This window comes from Achroia grisella, unplaced genomic scaffold (genome assembly GCF_030625045.1).
Source record: "Achroia grisella isolate CSIRO2021 unplaced genomic scaffold, CSIRO_AGI_Agris_v1 utg478, whole genome shotgun sequence".
Lineage (NCBI taxonomy): Eukaryota > Metazoa > Arthropoda > Insecta > Lepidoptera > Pyralidae > Achroia > Achroia grisella.
The window spans coordinates 3,506,003-3,522,883 of NW_026712882.1; the positions used below are offsets into that span (position 1 = coordinate 3,506,003).

The 16,881-nt window shown below is 34.4% G+C and overlaps 1 long non-coding RNA gene and 1 other non-coding gene across 2 annotated transcripts in view; both read right to left on the minus strand.

Moving 5' to 3' along the window:
• Positions 1-3,298: 3,298 nt before the first annotated feature.
• On the minus strand, positions 3,299-3,460 carry LOC131845704 (U1 spliceosomal RNA). Its single transcript, XR_009357646.1, has one exon. It is a non-coding gene; the product is annotated as a U1 spliceosomal RNA (small nuclear RNA).
• A 13,068-nt stretch (positions 3,461-16,528) lies between these two features.
• LOC131845597 (uncharacterized) overlaps positions 16,529-16,881 on the minus strand; it is an 87,874-nt gene continuing 87,521 nt past the window's right edge. The window contains exon 3 of the long non-coding RNA XR_009357641.1: positions 16,529-16,557. This is a non-coding gene — a long non-coding RNA (uncharacterized LOC131845597). The remainder of the gene's footprint in view (positions 16,558-16,881) is intronic.

Here is a 16,881-nt window from a genome sequence, read left to right on the forward strand (position 1 = left end):
ACCTGTAAAACTGCGACCTGTACAGATCTATTGTGCTCGCCCTTATTCAAAGTCCGCTACCTAGACCCGTCAGGGCCAACAATTGAAGGATATTCTTAGGAGCGATGATTTTTATCTCCTCAGGATATAGTGTATACTTTCCAAAGGAGATATTTCGTTTTTGCATGAGAGGACAACTACATAGGATGTGCAGTGGCGTTTCCTCTTCTGTTTGACAATATCTGCAGATTAATGGCCTTAAGTGGGTCTTACACACCTTAAATAAACATCTTTCATACAAATTATTTAATTAACGAGAGCACAGATAATATCATATAACACGTATATTAAATTAATATTAAATTGTGAATCTGTGCTCGTTAGCCATTATGGTGTCCCGTGTCCGGGTGACAGATCACTTCCGCATGATACATCAGGGCCGGACGAGGCGACTCCTTACGAGTATTACAGGGCTATTAAAATATGTTTTTTTTTATGGACATAGATACAAGTACATAGATTTTTTTTTCCTAATTACATACATATTATACATAGAAAACACCCAGGCTGATACAAACAATCGTACTCATACAAATGTTTGTGGCGTGCGTGGAATCGAACCCGCCACCATCGGAAGGAAAGCGGTGACATTTACCGCTAGACAACCGAGGCCGTTATTAAAAATATGAAAATTTAAATTGTGTATGATTTATTGTGGTGTACAGTCGGCGGCGTGTATTATGATACGTGGCGACAGCAGTACAGTACAGCTTCACCGAGTACAGATGGCACTCCAAACCCGGAAGGACTTATGGGGCGACTGAAGGCCAATTCCCGCCTGACGGATACGACTTTAGTCTGAGGGCAAAATAATAATAATTATACCAATAATAATTTCCGAATTGATCTACAGCAGCATTATTATTATTATTATTTTGACATTGTTACTTTAGATCTAGATTATTTAATTTTGTACTTTGAAATTCGACACAATAATTATTGTTATGAATTAATAAATAAATATAAATATATATCATAAACATAAAATTAAATAAAATTATTCTAAATTTAAAAAAATAAAACTTATTATTGTTAGGGTTCACATCGATATTGTCGAAAAATCTGATATTTTATATTAAAAGAAGGTAGTTTCATAATCCCCACTCATATCTTCTCTGTATAAAAGGGAGGGTTTTTGTAGGCCGCGGCACCCCCTCCGATCGATCCCCCGTCCAATTCAAACGGGGATCGAAATTACGACGGCCTGAGCCGAGGTTCGAACCCCTAGTGGTGCCCTCAGACTAAAATCGTATCCGTCAGGCAGGAGTTGGCCTTCGGCCGCTCCATAAGTTCTACCGCGGGTTTGGAGTACCATCTGCACTCGCCCCATAACGTCCGGTGAAGCTGTAAAGGCCAGCTGCGGCCGCGGCATTCGGTCTTTGAGCATAGGATGTGCTGGTTGTATTTTAATTGCTAAAATGAATTGTGTTAGAGACATAGTTAAATTAATGCTATATAGTTGTTATTTTATTATAATACATACTTTTACTAGTACATAGAGTTGATATATCTAACATTAATAGACCTACATGAATGAATATTTTGAATGAAATTGGTCTAATTTTCTCCATGAGTACCCCAGAGCAATGCCGGGTCTGTCAGTTAGTATTAAAAAAATCCAATTGAATGCATTTAAATACAGAACAATCTAACGAGTCAGTGCACTGGTCCATTTTACATCTCTCGATAAACCTGTCAAACACTGGCCAGTCAGTTCATTACACATACAATACACCAAACCAATTTCAATTTACAATCTACATACATACGATTGATTTTCGATTGTAGTTTATTATTAGTAAATTTGTCTCTGATTGTGATTACAGTTGAGGGAATTATAACTCAGTAGGTATAGAGATAGAGTTGATTATTGCATGCGATTGGTTATTATCATAGTGAGGTTGTTGTTGATTGGAGCGTTGCAGAGAGGTGTGGAATAACCAGCGAGGCAATGTTAAACATAAACATTGAGTGGACTTCATCAAATTCGCTTCTCGTGTTAGGACAGGGGAATGTTCTAGAATATTGACAATACAGTATTATTTATTATTGAGAACGTCATGGATTACTACCGGGATTTACACCGAAAGGTCAGGGGTTCGATAATGGCCGACAAAAAAAAGTGTCAATTTGTAGGGTAGAATGCCCATATAAATTGACACATTTTATTATCCATAACAAATTATAAATAGTTAAGTAATACTTTTTAATTGAAATTTGTTTCTTTATTTGTCCTTACTGTTGGATCATTATTATTTTTAAAACTAAAGGAAGTGAAAAAATAATTGATTATTGAAACATTGATAAATTATTAAATAAAAGTATAACATTATAATATAACTAGCTTTTGCCCGCGGCTTCGCTCGCGTTAATTTATCCCCTTAGGGGTGTAATTTATCAAAATCCTATCTTAGGGGATGCCTACGTCATAGTAGCTTATGCATGCAAAATCTCAGCCCGATCAGTTTAAAATTGACAAAGATTCATCCCTTATTTTATCCCCTTGGGGGTAGAATGAATCAAAATCCTTTCTTAGGTAGATGTTATGATGTAGGCATCCCTACATTATAACATCTACCTGCATGCTAAATTTCAGCCCGATCCGTCCAGTGGTTTGGGCTGTCGTTGATAGATCACTATGTCAGTCAGTCAGTCAGTCAGTCAGTTACCTTTGAGTTATATATATTTAGATTAATATTCAAAAAATACTAATTGTGACTAGAGCGGGAACACAACTACTATTTTAATAAAAATCAAATAATAGTAAAAAGTATGTATATTTCCCAAAAGGGCTCACAGCGAAGAGAAAGTAACAAGAGTTAGTCAAAAGTGACATATAAAAACAGATATCAAAAAAACAATGTTTATAAAAAGAATGGCAGACAAGCTGCCAGTAACACGAAAAATTAATTTAATATTTTCATTCATACAAATGTCAAAACGAAAAGACAACAAGGCCCATCAAGCAAGAGCGCCAAACGGTAGGTTTGTGGAAAAGATCATTATTAACATAAAATAATAATTATTTTTAATTGTTTTAATAGTAAATTTATTATTCTAAGAAAATGATGCAATTAAAAAAAAAGATTGGCATCACCCTACATGAATGGGAGTACACTTTTGCCTTTGTTCTTTTAATCGATTAAAAAAAATACAATTATAAACCCTAAAATAATAATCAATTTTAAAAAAAGAACGTCACACAGTTGTCTATTGTGAAAATATTACTGAAATATTTTTTTAATATACTGATATTTTAGAGGGGGCAGCGCGTACGCAGTCCCCACTACCAAAAATTACGCGTCCGAGTTATCCACATTAGGGATAATCGCAGGGGTCAACCCGACCGCAGTGCAATGGTGGGTCTCACCCTGGGGGAACCGCCTTTGTGATCACGGTGTCCCCTACGCCAGGTAAGTATGATTTCAAATACTCGCTTTGAGAAGGTCATTTGAGGAGAAAAAATCTTAATAGCGCGTTTTAGAAATTTGACAGCGACATCTAGTGATGATTTTTGGTAATCTCTTTAAATAAAAAGCCAGTATGACGAGCGTACATGGCAATAGTTTTCATGTTCGGGATTTTTATTTAATGTTAGACATAGACACCTATATATACCTATGAATTGTAAATAAACTGTCTTTAAAAAAAAGTAATTCAATTGAGTTTCTTGCCAGTTCTTCTCAATTGGATCTATATACCGAACTGGACGGTAGGGAAAAGAATTATAATGTAAAAACTTGACGTTCATAAGCGGCTAAAATGTCCTACATGAATAAATGATTTTTGAATTTGATTTTGAATATTGCTTGTGAATTTAAGAGATTGATAGTTGTAGATGTTTATTGAATAAGATGACAATATAATTACTAACAATCGCTTTCAAAGCGTCCCATTAAAATAGTATACGTATATCGAGCGAAATGTGGACAGGTCAAGGGTTGCGTTGAACTGATGTTTAATCGACAACTGTCGAGACTGGTCATTATGTGATCTATTTATGGGGAATGAAATAGAAGTAGAAATAATCTTTATTCAAATAAACTTAATATAAGCACTTTTGGAAAGTCACATTTTTTTTATTCTACCGCTCTGTCGGAACGCAGACTCATGAAGATTCACTCACAAGGTGAATAAGCATGAAACTTGTATGTTGCTCTTTTAAATAAATGTTGTTTTAAGTAGATTTATATTAACAAGGATTAGGCATGCGACAATCAGCATAGAAGCCGCTACGCACTCAATCTCTGTTCAATCAGATAACATTGTCAGCGCTATGAAATTTAAGTTAGATATTTTCTACAAAAACATTATTATAATTCAATTTTATAAGCTTTTTTACAAGTTTTATAAGACATTTTAATCTTTTTTCTGGCAAGTTGAGTACAGGGCACTGCGCACGCGCATTCATAAATATTACACGCATGCCAAACAGTTATGATGAATGAATAAAATGAGAAATTGTTTAGTGTAACACTGTTGGAGTTACGACGCCAAATAAAATATTTATACTAAAGTTTGCTATGTATATATGTTACGTTATTTTTTTTTGACTGACCTGCATTATCTGTGGTAAACATACGTCATTTCCCTATACGAGTACGGCTACGACTGATTAAACAGTTCACTAAAACGGTAATTTTTTCGTAACCTATTTATTTATAAATAAAGAAATATCATTTGTAAATAAATTTCATTAAACTTAGAACTTAATTTATTTGTTAAATTTTTATACAAATTATTATATTAAATCGTTAAAAAAACTAAACTACTGGAATATAACATAATTGTTGAGAAATTCTTTTGATATAAATATATTTAAAGTTTTCTTGTATTCTATAATCTCAAACCAGCGAATGTCGGAAGTAAACCCATGTGCTAAACAATAAACCAGTTAACACCACAAACTATACAGCACATAATATCACAGTGCACTCGCTTTGGAGCAGAACGAATGGAAACAGAAATAGAAATAGGATTAGAAATAGTAAGAAATCGGAAAAATAGGAAAAAATTCATAGAGCAGCAGAAAAATAATAGAAAAAGTAGCAAAGACCAATAGCAAGTAGGCATACTTTACGATGTATAGTGACTATACAGTCGGTTAAAATAGAACAAGTGTAAAGTAAGAATAGCAAATAGAATAGAAATAGGAATAGAGGATAAGGAAATGTAAAGAGAAAATAGGTAAAATAGCAATAAGTTAGAAAGTAAGAAGATAAAAGAATGTATTACAATAAGACCGAAAATGTAAACTGTGGAATTAATATATAGGATATATATTAATTCAAAATCAAAAACATAAGTATCAAAAACATAAATGTGAAATGATAGCCGAGTTTAATATTATGATATATGCCTTGATTGTTGACTTCTACGACAAAAGAGGTGAGATCTAAATGGGTGCCAAGTTCAATGGTATGTCCTGAAATGTATTTATAACAATATATAATATCATTTCTTCTTATAACTTAGGATAATATACTGTAAGGCTACAGGTCTAACTTGGCCAGTTCTCATATACTAATTATTACTTTCGATTGCTAGTTACTACTAATAATAAAATAGGAACCGACAAGTAACTGTTGTAAATGTTTAGAACTTGCGAAGGCTACAGTATATTTCGTATATGAAATTTTTTCCTTTATATTCAACTAATTACCTATCTGCATGCCAAATTTGAACTTCCTAGGTCATCTGGAAGTGGGTTATAATTTTGATCTATAGTTGATCAGTGATAAAAATGACGATATTTCGACGTTAATATCTAAATAACCGTTTGAGATATGTATATGAAATTTGGAACACATATTTATCTCGCAAGTCACAATATATGAACCAAATTCGACAGGTTTATGTGAAAGAGTTTTTGAGTTATGAGGGGGTCAAAAGTGGCTACAAATGGTTCGTGTAAATATACACACGGTGCTGCTCGCCAGTTACTTGAAACTCGGCTTGACACGCTACCGCGTGTCTAGATTAGAATAGTCCCTAAAAAGTAGAAAACCTGGAAATTGACATCCGGGAAGAAAGGAAAGGAAAAAAAAACATAAACCAACGATAGAGCTCGTCAAATATACTCGTAAGTATTATTATAAATTTATTGTAATACGCGAAGCAAGCCGTGTGCTAACAAGCGTAGTGATCCATCACAACTGATCGTGATTGCTGACAGTTCACCGTTGTCCAAATAGAATAATTGTGAGAATAATGTTCAGGACAAAGTCCACCAGGACGGTAGGGAACATGTTGTTTCATTCGTCTCTAATACATGCAATTAGGAATGAAATCTCACGACAATATTAAAATTAAATTAAATTAAAAATTAAAAAAGCCTTTTTATTTCTTGCTTATTACAAATTTATGGTGTTAGTAACTTAGAAATATATATTTATTACTATTTGTTAATTTATAATTATTCAAGAATTATTATTATTATTATTATTTACTATATGTATTTATTATTATTAATCTATTTGTTACTAATATGTATTTATATATTTACATATATTTAGCTATCAAGAACCCCATTTTGGGTAAAGGCCTCCTCCAAAGATGTCAATTTGTCTCTGTTTTGTGCTACTAATGTCCAGTTTGAGCCACTCCACAAAGTTACTTGCGTTGTCCATCTCTGGTCTGTTACTCTCGCGATATGTCCTGCCCATTTCCATTTGAGCTTCTTTGCATAACTCTTAGCGTTAATTGCTTTAGTTATCCCTCTAATCCTGGTGTGTCTTATTTTGTCTGATTTTTTAATATTAAGCATGCTTCTCTCTAGTCCTCTTTGACATACGTTGATTCTATTTGTAGCTTTAGCGGTGAATTTCCATGTTTGACATCCATACGTCAAGCATTGCCACGACAATATATAAGAATAATATTATTTCATATATAACTTAAGTAACATTATAACTATGACTAGGCTATGCCTGTATTGTGGGAATCAAAGCAAGTTTGACAGTTAACGTTACATTGGTACGGCGATCAGAGTGTATATAATAATTTTGCGTTTATAAAATATTAATGAATACTGGTAATATATGATAGAAAAATAAATATATATACAATAATAAAAATTACAGATGTCTGTATATGTATTTGTTAGTCCGCGAGTGTTTGTGTGTGTATGAGTAAGAATTGTATTTGGAAGCATTGTAATTTCATGTAGAATTATTGGAATATATAAGGAGTTATAAGAAAATAACAGAATAGAAAATACTTTATTCAAATTAATTTACATAAAAGCGATGTTCAGATATTACTATTCTTTTTTAATCTACCGCTCATTCAAAAAGATGTGTTTGTGGCCGCGACTTCGTGTGGAATAGTCATCATCATCTGCTTCATCCTTATCCCATTTATTTGGGGTCGGCGTAATATGTTTTTCGTTTCCATTCATCCCTGTTCGCAGTCATCGCGTTATTTACTTCCTTTCTTACCATATCATCTTTCACACAGTCCATCCATCTCTTTTTTGGCCTTCCTCTGCCCTTATAACCATCCACATTCATTTGTAACAACTTTCTTCAAATATTATCCTCGTTCCTACGCATTTGTGTGGAATAGTGACTTTGACCAATTTAAGAAAAATAATTAATAATCTACCCCAAACACATTGTAAGCTTAAAAAATTACGAATTTCCATACAAAAGTTCATCCCCTATTTTATTTCACCCCCTTAAGGGTAAATACTTTACAAACTTCTTCGAAAATGTCATATTTAATTTTAGTTAATCAAAACCCTAAAAAATTTCATCAACAACCTTTCATCTCCCCTTTCATCCCTTACATCCTTTTTCGCACTAAAATAGCCTGTGTCCTTTCTCAAATTTCCTTTAAATCGCTTTAGTAGTTTTGGCGCCAAAGCCCGACAGACAGACAGAGTTACTATAATTAGACGACTAAAATCCCAAACCTGACATAAACAATATTGGCTTCAATTTGACATCAGACATAATAGGACAGTCTGTACGTCAGTTTGTATAACCTTATAATTGCTAACTGGCGGCATCTGCCGGCTACCTGGCCACCAGGCTTGATTGCTGATTGCATTACCTCTCTTCGTTAGTGTCGGTGCGCCGTGTCAAAGGTGCCACACTCCACTACCAATATTAGACGTTATATACCGGCCCTAAGCTGTGATATGAGAAAATTCAAAAGTTATTACAAAGTTTGCTGTTCATGTTTATATTTTAGACTAGCTGTAACCGCGACTTCGTCCGCGTGGAATTTCACTTTGTTTTTCTAAAATAAAAGTAGCCTAAGTTACTCCTTATTACATCTGCTACTCGCCAATAAAAGTCCCGTCAAAATCGGTCCAGCCATTTCTATGATTAGCCGGAACAAACAGACAGACAGACAAAAATTGTAAAAAATGATATTTTGGTATATGTACCGTATATACATTCATATGCATGTAGTAAAAAACGGTTATTTAATAATGTTACAAACAGACACTCCAATTCTATTTATATGTATAGAAGATATACTTAAATAGCATTGGTTTTCCTGTAATAAATATATAACTATATCCACTTCAACCAAAGAAGAAGCAGCAGCAGAAGAACTGACAAGAAATTTATTTGTGTAGGTACGTTGTAAACCCAACAATTGGTATTCAAAATTGCGCCGTAACAACATTTTCGTTGCTGTAACACGGCATTTGATTGATCCTAATAGAAATCAAATTCGATAGCATCAACAACACAAAATACATTTTGGTACATAACCCGATATTACGGGACCGGCGTCAGCTGTCATGTCGCTGAAATGTGTCCAAATTGAATTTTCACGAAACGTCCGGATCTATTACTGGCAGGCGGCGTCGCTGTCGTATCAATTTCTATGCCAAATTTCATATTTACTAGCGATTTTTTGTGCTAAGGTCCAAGTCTTGTACATAGTTCGTGACTGGGATCTTTTAGTTCGCCGCTGTTCTGTGAACTAGTTCGTTCTTTTAACTCAGTAATTCCCAGACTTTTTCTTTGTTGGTCTACTCGGACAAGTTTGGGAACTATGGTTTAAAATCACTTGTTCCCGACTAGATATCGAGAATGGCCAACGGCTGGACCTTATATGGACCTATACGTGCTCCCTTTTTTAGCTCCTAAAAACACGAGAAAACATCATTTCTTTAGGCTTCAAGTAGTGTACCCCGATTAAGTTCTCGCTTTTTAAATTAAAAATATTTATTCATACAGGACCTCTCCACCTGCGAATCAGAATTTTTATCACTATCCATATAGTTCAGTTTAGCTAGTTATTTCAGTCAAGAATAAGAAACCTGACTGGTATATTTTTTTTACGTTATTTTTTACTAGTTATCAAACGTACTAATGAACTAAAGAGCGGATTGTCTGCGAACTAATTTATCAGTTCATCTGTAGGAGGGCTCTACCGATCTAGTTCGTTCACGTACAACACAAGACTATCAAGGGCCTCAGATCTACTACGTGATAGCAGTCTCTGCAAATATCTTTGTTTCACTCAAATATTATACGAATGAAAAGGTGGGATATAGGCTGCAATCGTCACATCCTTTACAGACTACCCTCAGAATTTATTACGCGTTACTTTCAGACTCATAAGTAGAGTATGTTGTATTAAATTGAGTTGAAACATCTTTTTTTGTTATATAGGTAACAGTAAACAGATTTTTGTGATAAGATAAATCTATGGCTCGTTCAGAATTTAGATTGCATGTATGTTAATTATCTTAATATATATATATACTATATACTATCTGTCCCGACAAACGTTGTTTTGCCATATAAATAACGCTATAAAAAATAGGGGTTGATGATAGAAGGGTGAAAATTTAGGATTGTATGTATTTTGTATGTTGTATCATAAAAATATAGAACTAAAAATTTTGTATAAAAATAAAAAAATAAAAATTAGGGGTGGACTACCCCAACATTTAGGGGGATGAAAAATAGATGTCGGCCGATTCTCAGACCTACTTAATACGCTCACAAAATTTCATGAGAATCGGTCAAGCCGTTTCGGAGGAGTATGGGAACGAAAACTGTGACACGAGAATTTTATATATAAGATATTGCTAGCTGACCCCGCAAATGTTGTTTTGCTATATAAACTAAATTGCTATTAAAAATGGGGGTTGATGATAGAAAGGTTAAGACTTGGAGTTGTACATATTTTTTATGATACATTATAAAGAAAAAATTGTCAAAAAAATGTTAGAGGTGGACAATCTTTATTTAGGGGTATGAAAAAGAAATAGCTAGATTCTCAGACCTTACTAAATATGCGTATAAAATTTCATAAAAATCGGTCAAGCCATTTCAGAGAAGTATGGTAACTAACATTGAGACACGAGAATTTTATATAAAGGTTTAATCTTAAGGATAATATACCAGTTGAGTACCCTACCAGTTCTTAATAACTGAAATACCATTTTTTTCGAACTGTTCCAATGTTGTTGGCCTGCCTTGTAGAGCCTTATAGAACCACTTATAGAACCGCTGAAGGCCAACTCCCGGCTGACGGATACGACTTTAGTCTGAAGGCTAAGGCTGTACGCTAAGATTTCGAACCTTGGCTCAGACCCTCGTAATTTCGATTCCCATTCGAAATGGACGGGTAATCGATCGGAGGTGGTCACAAGGTGATATAAAATTTCTGCCTGACGCCTACGACTTCAGTCTGAAGGCACCGCTAGGAGTGGTTATGTATTCAATATTTTTTCTTTTTAAGTATTTAATTGAATTAGTGCTAATTGGTGGTTTGTATTCACACACTTAAACTTTAAAATGTAAAGTAATAATAAAATTATTTCAAAAAAACAACACGCAAGTTTCTTGCTCGTTCTTCTTGTGTGACTGATTGTGTGACGTGAATGACTATTCAAAAGTGCTCCAATGTAAGTTTATTTGAATAAATGATTTTTTATTCTATTCTATTCTATTCTGAAGGCACCGCTAGGAGTTCGAACTTAAGCTCAGACCGTCGTAATTTCGATTCCCATTCGAAATGGACGGGGAATCGATCGGAGGTGGTCACAAGGTGATATAAAATTTCTGCCTGACGCCTACGACTTTGTCTGAAGGCACCACTAGGAGTTCGAACTTAAGCTAAGACCGTCGTAATTTCGCTCCCCGTTCGAAATGGACGGGGAATCGATCGGAGAGTCACAAGGTGAGATAAAATTTCTGCCTGACGTATACGACTTTAGTCTGAAGGCACCGCTAGGAGTTCGAACCTAAGTTCAGACCGTCGTAATTTCGATCCCCGTTTGAAATAGACGGGGAATCGATCGGAGAGTCACAAGGTGAGATAAAATTTCTGCCTGACGTATACGACTTTAGTCTGAAGGCACCGCTAGGAGTTCGAACCTAAGTTCAGACCGTCGTAATTTAGGTCCCCGTTCGAAATGGACGGGGAATCGATCGGAGATGGTCACAAGGTGAGCTAAAATTTCTGCCTGAAACATACGACTTTAGTCTAAGGGCACCGCTAGGGTTACGAATCTCGGTTCAGGCCGTCGTAATTTCGATCCCCGTTTGAATTGGACTTCGACCTGCTTAACTGTATAGTAGATTAAAATTGTAATAAATATCCATAAAGTCTAAAAGTTTTTAACTTTTTTTAAATAAAATTTCCTTATGTTTGAAGTAACAAAACAACAAGTTATTATTTTCCTACTTTGAAATTCCCATGGGAACAGTTCCGCGAGGGCGTTACTGGCACAAATAGCTACCTAATTTACAAATAGAGACAATAGTAAAGGTCAGAGTTAGTAGGCCAAGACAATATCATTGCGACTCGCTTTATAGGAACAGACAGCAATGAGAATTACATCTTTATTTATGTGATGTGAACGTTTGACCCCTGTTTAGGCGCGTTTCACAACATGTAATAAGCTTTATGCTTTAGGTAATAGAGGTTATTTCAGATTAGATTTATGTTTGTGATATTTAGGACATATTGTGATCGGTTTGGCATCGTTCAATAGCCAATATGCGTGTATAAAATGAATAGTTTACGATTATTATGATAGGAACGACTCGCTTTGGTCAACCAAATTGTGACATAAATAAAATTTGGAGTTAAACAGTCATATGTTTTATATTTACTGCATACAGACATTATTTAACGGCCTCGGTGGTCTAGCGATTTAGCACACCGCTTTACGATGGTGGAGGGTTCGATTCCTCGCACGGCACAAACATTTGTATTCATAAGTATGATTGTTTGTATCGGTCTGGGTGTTTTCTATATATGTTACTAGCTACTCGCCCCGGCTTCGCATGGGTGTACATGTATTATACATATAAACCTTCCTCTTGAATCACTCTATCTATTAATAAAAACCGCATCAAAATCCGTTGCGTAGTTTTAAAGATTTAAGCATACATAGGGACGGACAGACAGCCCAGAGACAAATTGACAAAGTTTCATACATACTTTCATCACCTATTTTATCCCCTTGGGGGTAGAATTAATCAAAATCCTTTCTTAGCGGATGCCTACGTCATAACATCTACTTGCATGCCAAATTTCAGCCCGATCCGTCCAGTGGTTTGGACTGTGCGTTGATAGACCACTATATCAGTCAGCCTTTGAGTTATATCTATTTAGATTACGATTTAATTTACAATTTGGCGTTTTTATAATTATCTACAACGAATACATCCACGCAACTTGTTGAGATTCACACAATATTTTTACAATATATTTATCTATCTAGCTGCTTGTAGGGACTGGTCTGCTCTTATCACTACGACTGATTTAATCTTATTGTATTTTTATATTTGAGCCTAAATAAATTAGTGCTGGTTGGTAGTTTGTATTCACACGTTTCGACTTGTAAAATGTGAACTTACAAGGATTGTTTAAAAGAGCAACACACAAGATTCTTGCTTATTCTTCTTGTGATGAGACAGCTTTCCGAATAAGCGATAGATTTAAAAATATGTTGACTATTCAAAAGTGCTTAAATTAAGTTTATTTGAATAAATGATTATCTATTCTATTATATCTATATACGAAGTTGAGACTTCGTAACATGACATGAAAATAAGCTGAAGTTTACCAACTTATATGCGTATCAAATATCAACCGGGCCCAACACTGGAGTTGCGGACGAACTTTGTAAAATATGTCCCTTGTAGTAGTCGTGACAAATGGGATGCTTTGTCGATAGTTCGGTGAAGCAGGGCCGGCTTCAGTTCCGAGGGTGAGGTGTTCAATTAACATTACTTGCGTATTTAAATATATTGTTAGACTAATGCTGTGCAATTTTCAATGGAATTGTACAGCGGTGATTGGCGGTATTGTGTATGTAATTTGAGTCTGTACGTACTATTAACTGTAAGTAAATTGTCATACTAACAAAATGGGCAAGTAAGTAATGAATATATTATTGTTATTATATGTACAGTCGAACGAGATAACATTTCTTTGTTTTAGTTCTTAAGTGTTCTACTAGATGGCGTTGTTTAGTTTTATACATTTTTCTACATCTCGCTAGTAAGATTTCTTTTTGAGTAGTCTTTTGATAATTATTAATAATAAACCAATAAACCAATAAACCAATCCGATCGATCCCCCGTCTAATTCAAAACGGGCATTGATATTACGACGGCATGAGCCGAGGTTCGAACCCCCTAATGGTGGTGGATATCCCTTACCATTTAGGGGTATGAAAAATAGATAGTAGCCGATTCTCAGAACTACTGAATATGCATATAAAATTTCATAAAAATCGATCAAGCCGTTTGGGAGGAGTATGGTAACTAATATTGTGACACGAGAATTTTATATATAAGACTAGCTGTCCCGGTAAACGTTGTTTTGCCTTAAAATAAAAAAAAATTAGCGGTGGACTACCCCTAACATTTAGGGGGATGAAAAATAGATGTTGGCCGATTCTCAGACCTACACAATACGCTCACAAATTTTCATGAGAATCGGTCAAGCCGTTTCGGAGGAGTATGGGAACGAAAACTGTGACACGAGAATTTTATATATGAGATAAAAGGGAAAAAGTATATCCTTATTTAAAAAAATCGCTCCATCCCGTACCTATAGCCCAAAGGTTCACATGACGCCAGAAGCATTTCTGTGTTGGACTGCTCAAGAGTCCTTTGAGGCAGATATGACCCGGGGCTACGATCATAACCTCTATCTACAATGTTTACCGAACTCTTTTATAATATTATTCGCAACCGCCTGCAAGTCAAAGACAAAGGAAATAAAGACATACCTACCAAACTCGATTCCCTACTTTGAATACTTTAGCCACTGACGCAACTGAGCCAGTTACAATATTATCGACATTTGGTATACTATCAACGCGAAAGTTCATGAGAATTGATGGATGGATGTTTGTGACTCTTTCACGCAAAAACTACTGAACGAATTTTGATGAAACTTTACAATAATATAGCTTATACATCAGAATAATATGTAGGCTATAATTTAAAGAGATATTATGTAAATTGGGCGAAATATAGTCATAAATATCAAGTAAATGTGATGCAGACGGCCAGAAGCGGGTCAGCTATTTAGTAAGATTATCAACGCAAAAGTTTGTAAGTACCTATAGATGGTTGAAGAGATGTTTGTTACTCTTTCACGCAAAAACTACTGAACGGATTTTGATGAAACTTTACAATAATATAGCATATACGTCAAAATAACACATAGGCTATAAATTTCAAGCTAGTAGGCTATAATTTAAAAAGTAATATTTTTTTTCTGTTATCTTGTTTCTAAGTTATATGTAAATTGGGCGAAATCTAAATATATATAACTCAAAGATGGCTGACGTAGTGATCTATCAACGCACAGTCCAAACCACTGGACGGATCGAGCTGAAATTTGGCATGCAGGTAGATGTTATGACGTAGGCATCCTCTAAGAAAGAATTTTGATAAATTCCACCCCTAAGGGGATAAAATTGGTGATGAGTTTGTATGAAACTTTGTCAATTTTAAACCGATCGGGCTGAGACTTTGCATGCATAAAGCTACTATGACGTAAACATCCCCTAAGAAAGAATTTTGATAAATTCCACTCCTAAGGGGATAAAATAGGGGATGAAATTTTGTATGAAACGTTGTCAATTTTAAACTGATCGGATTGAGACTTTGCATGTATAAAGCTACTATGACATAGGCATCTTCCACCCCTGAGGCGATAAATTAACGCGAGCGAAGCCGCGGGCAGAAGCTAGTATAATGATAATTGTCAAGTAAGCGTATTGCAGACGTAGTTGCGCGCGTCAGTTAGTTTATAATCTTATCTTAATAACATTGTATAAATTTGTCAAGTCCATTTCTGGTAAGCTGATAAATATTTAAAAAAAATTATATCTCTCTTCTGTTTACAATATTGTTAGAATATAGATAGATATATAGATAGAATATACTTTATTTGCAACATACAGTAAAGAAGAATCACAAACAATATAACGAAGGACACATGTATCGTTACAATAAGGCGGCCTTATTACTAAAAGCAATCTTTTCAAACCAACCTTAACCTATTGTTTTAATATATTTCGCGCCCTCATCGCCCCTGAACCCGTCCCTGTTATAATTCAAATAGCGAGATGTTGTAGCTTTGAAAAACTACCATTCAGTTGCGGCCGGAACTTTTTCACTGTCCAATAAAACGGGTTTACGTTTGTCACCACTACTTTATATATCCATATAAAAGTCGAATATCGTAAAAAAAAGTATTTTATAAGCCTCATAATACGATTACAATAGCTATATTTTTACACTAGCTGTGCTCGCGGTTTCACTCGCGTTAAATTCCAATAGAAATAATCTTTATTCAAATAAACTCATTACAAGCACTTTTGAATAGTCATATTTTGATTCTACCACTCATTCGGAATGCAGATTCGTCACAAGAAGAATGAGCAAGAAACTTGTGTGTTGCTCTTTTTAATAGATGTTTTTTTTTATTTAAATAATTACAGTGTAACGAACTCCTTGATAGGTTTTTATACTATTTTTAAATTTTATAATAATATTCTTTGACATATTCTTTATTGTTACTTTCTATTATATATCGCTGTCATAGTAGTCGCATTTTATTTAATCTCCGTTTTTTCCTCATTAAAACCCTCAGCACCTCTCACTCATCAGATACATTTGATACCTCCGCTTCATACAGTATACAACATATATATACATATACAACATATATAAATTAAATAACGAAGGGAATCTCGTATTCTTTTCAAATAATTATTGATGTTTTGTACATAAATAATTACTGTAATTATATCAAGTAAGAGGCATGCGATAATTAACATACAAATCACTACGCACTCATATACTCAATACTCTATATAAAATATTGCCTACGTGATAGCTATATAACTGTAAAGTTCCCTAAAGTAATATTAATATTAATTGACTGATCATATTATCTGTATTCACTAATTGTAGCCACTGGCTTTGCTCGTTTGAATTATGATTAAATATATCTTAAAATAAAGTTACAAACATACCTGAACGTGTCTGTCTACTAATGTAGGATCTGTAACAAACAAAACACGTATTTATTACAAGGTATTACGACATGAAATCACAAAATTGTTTTTAATTGATAATACAGTAGCCTGTCTTATTCTGATATAAGCTATATTACTGCAAAGTTTCATCAAAATCTGTTCAATAGTTTTTGTGTGAAAGAGTAACAAACATTCATACTTACAAACTATGGCGTTTATAATATTATTAATATATACGTATAATTAGTAAAAATCACCGGATCTTACCACGTTTTATATTTATTTGCTGAGTTCCCAATATTTCGGCAGTGTTTCAACCACCATGATCACGGGTAAACTGAAGATACAGC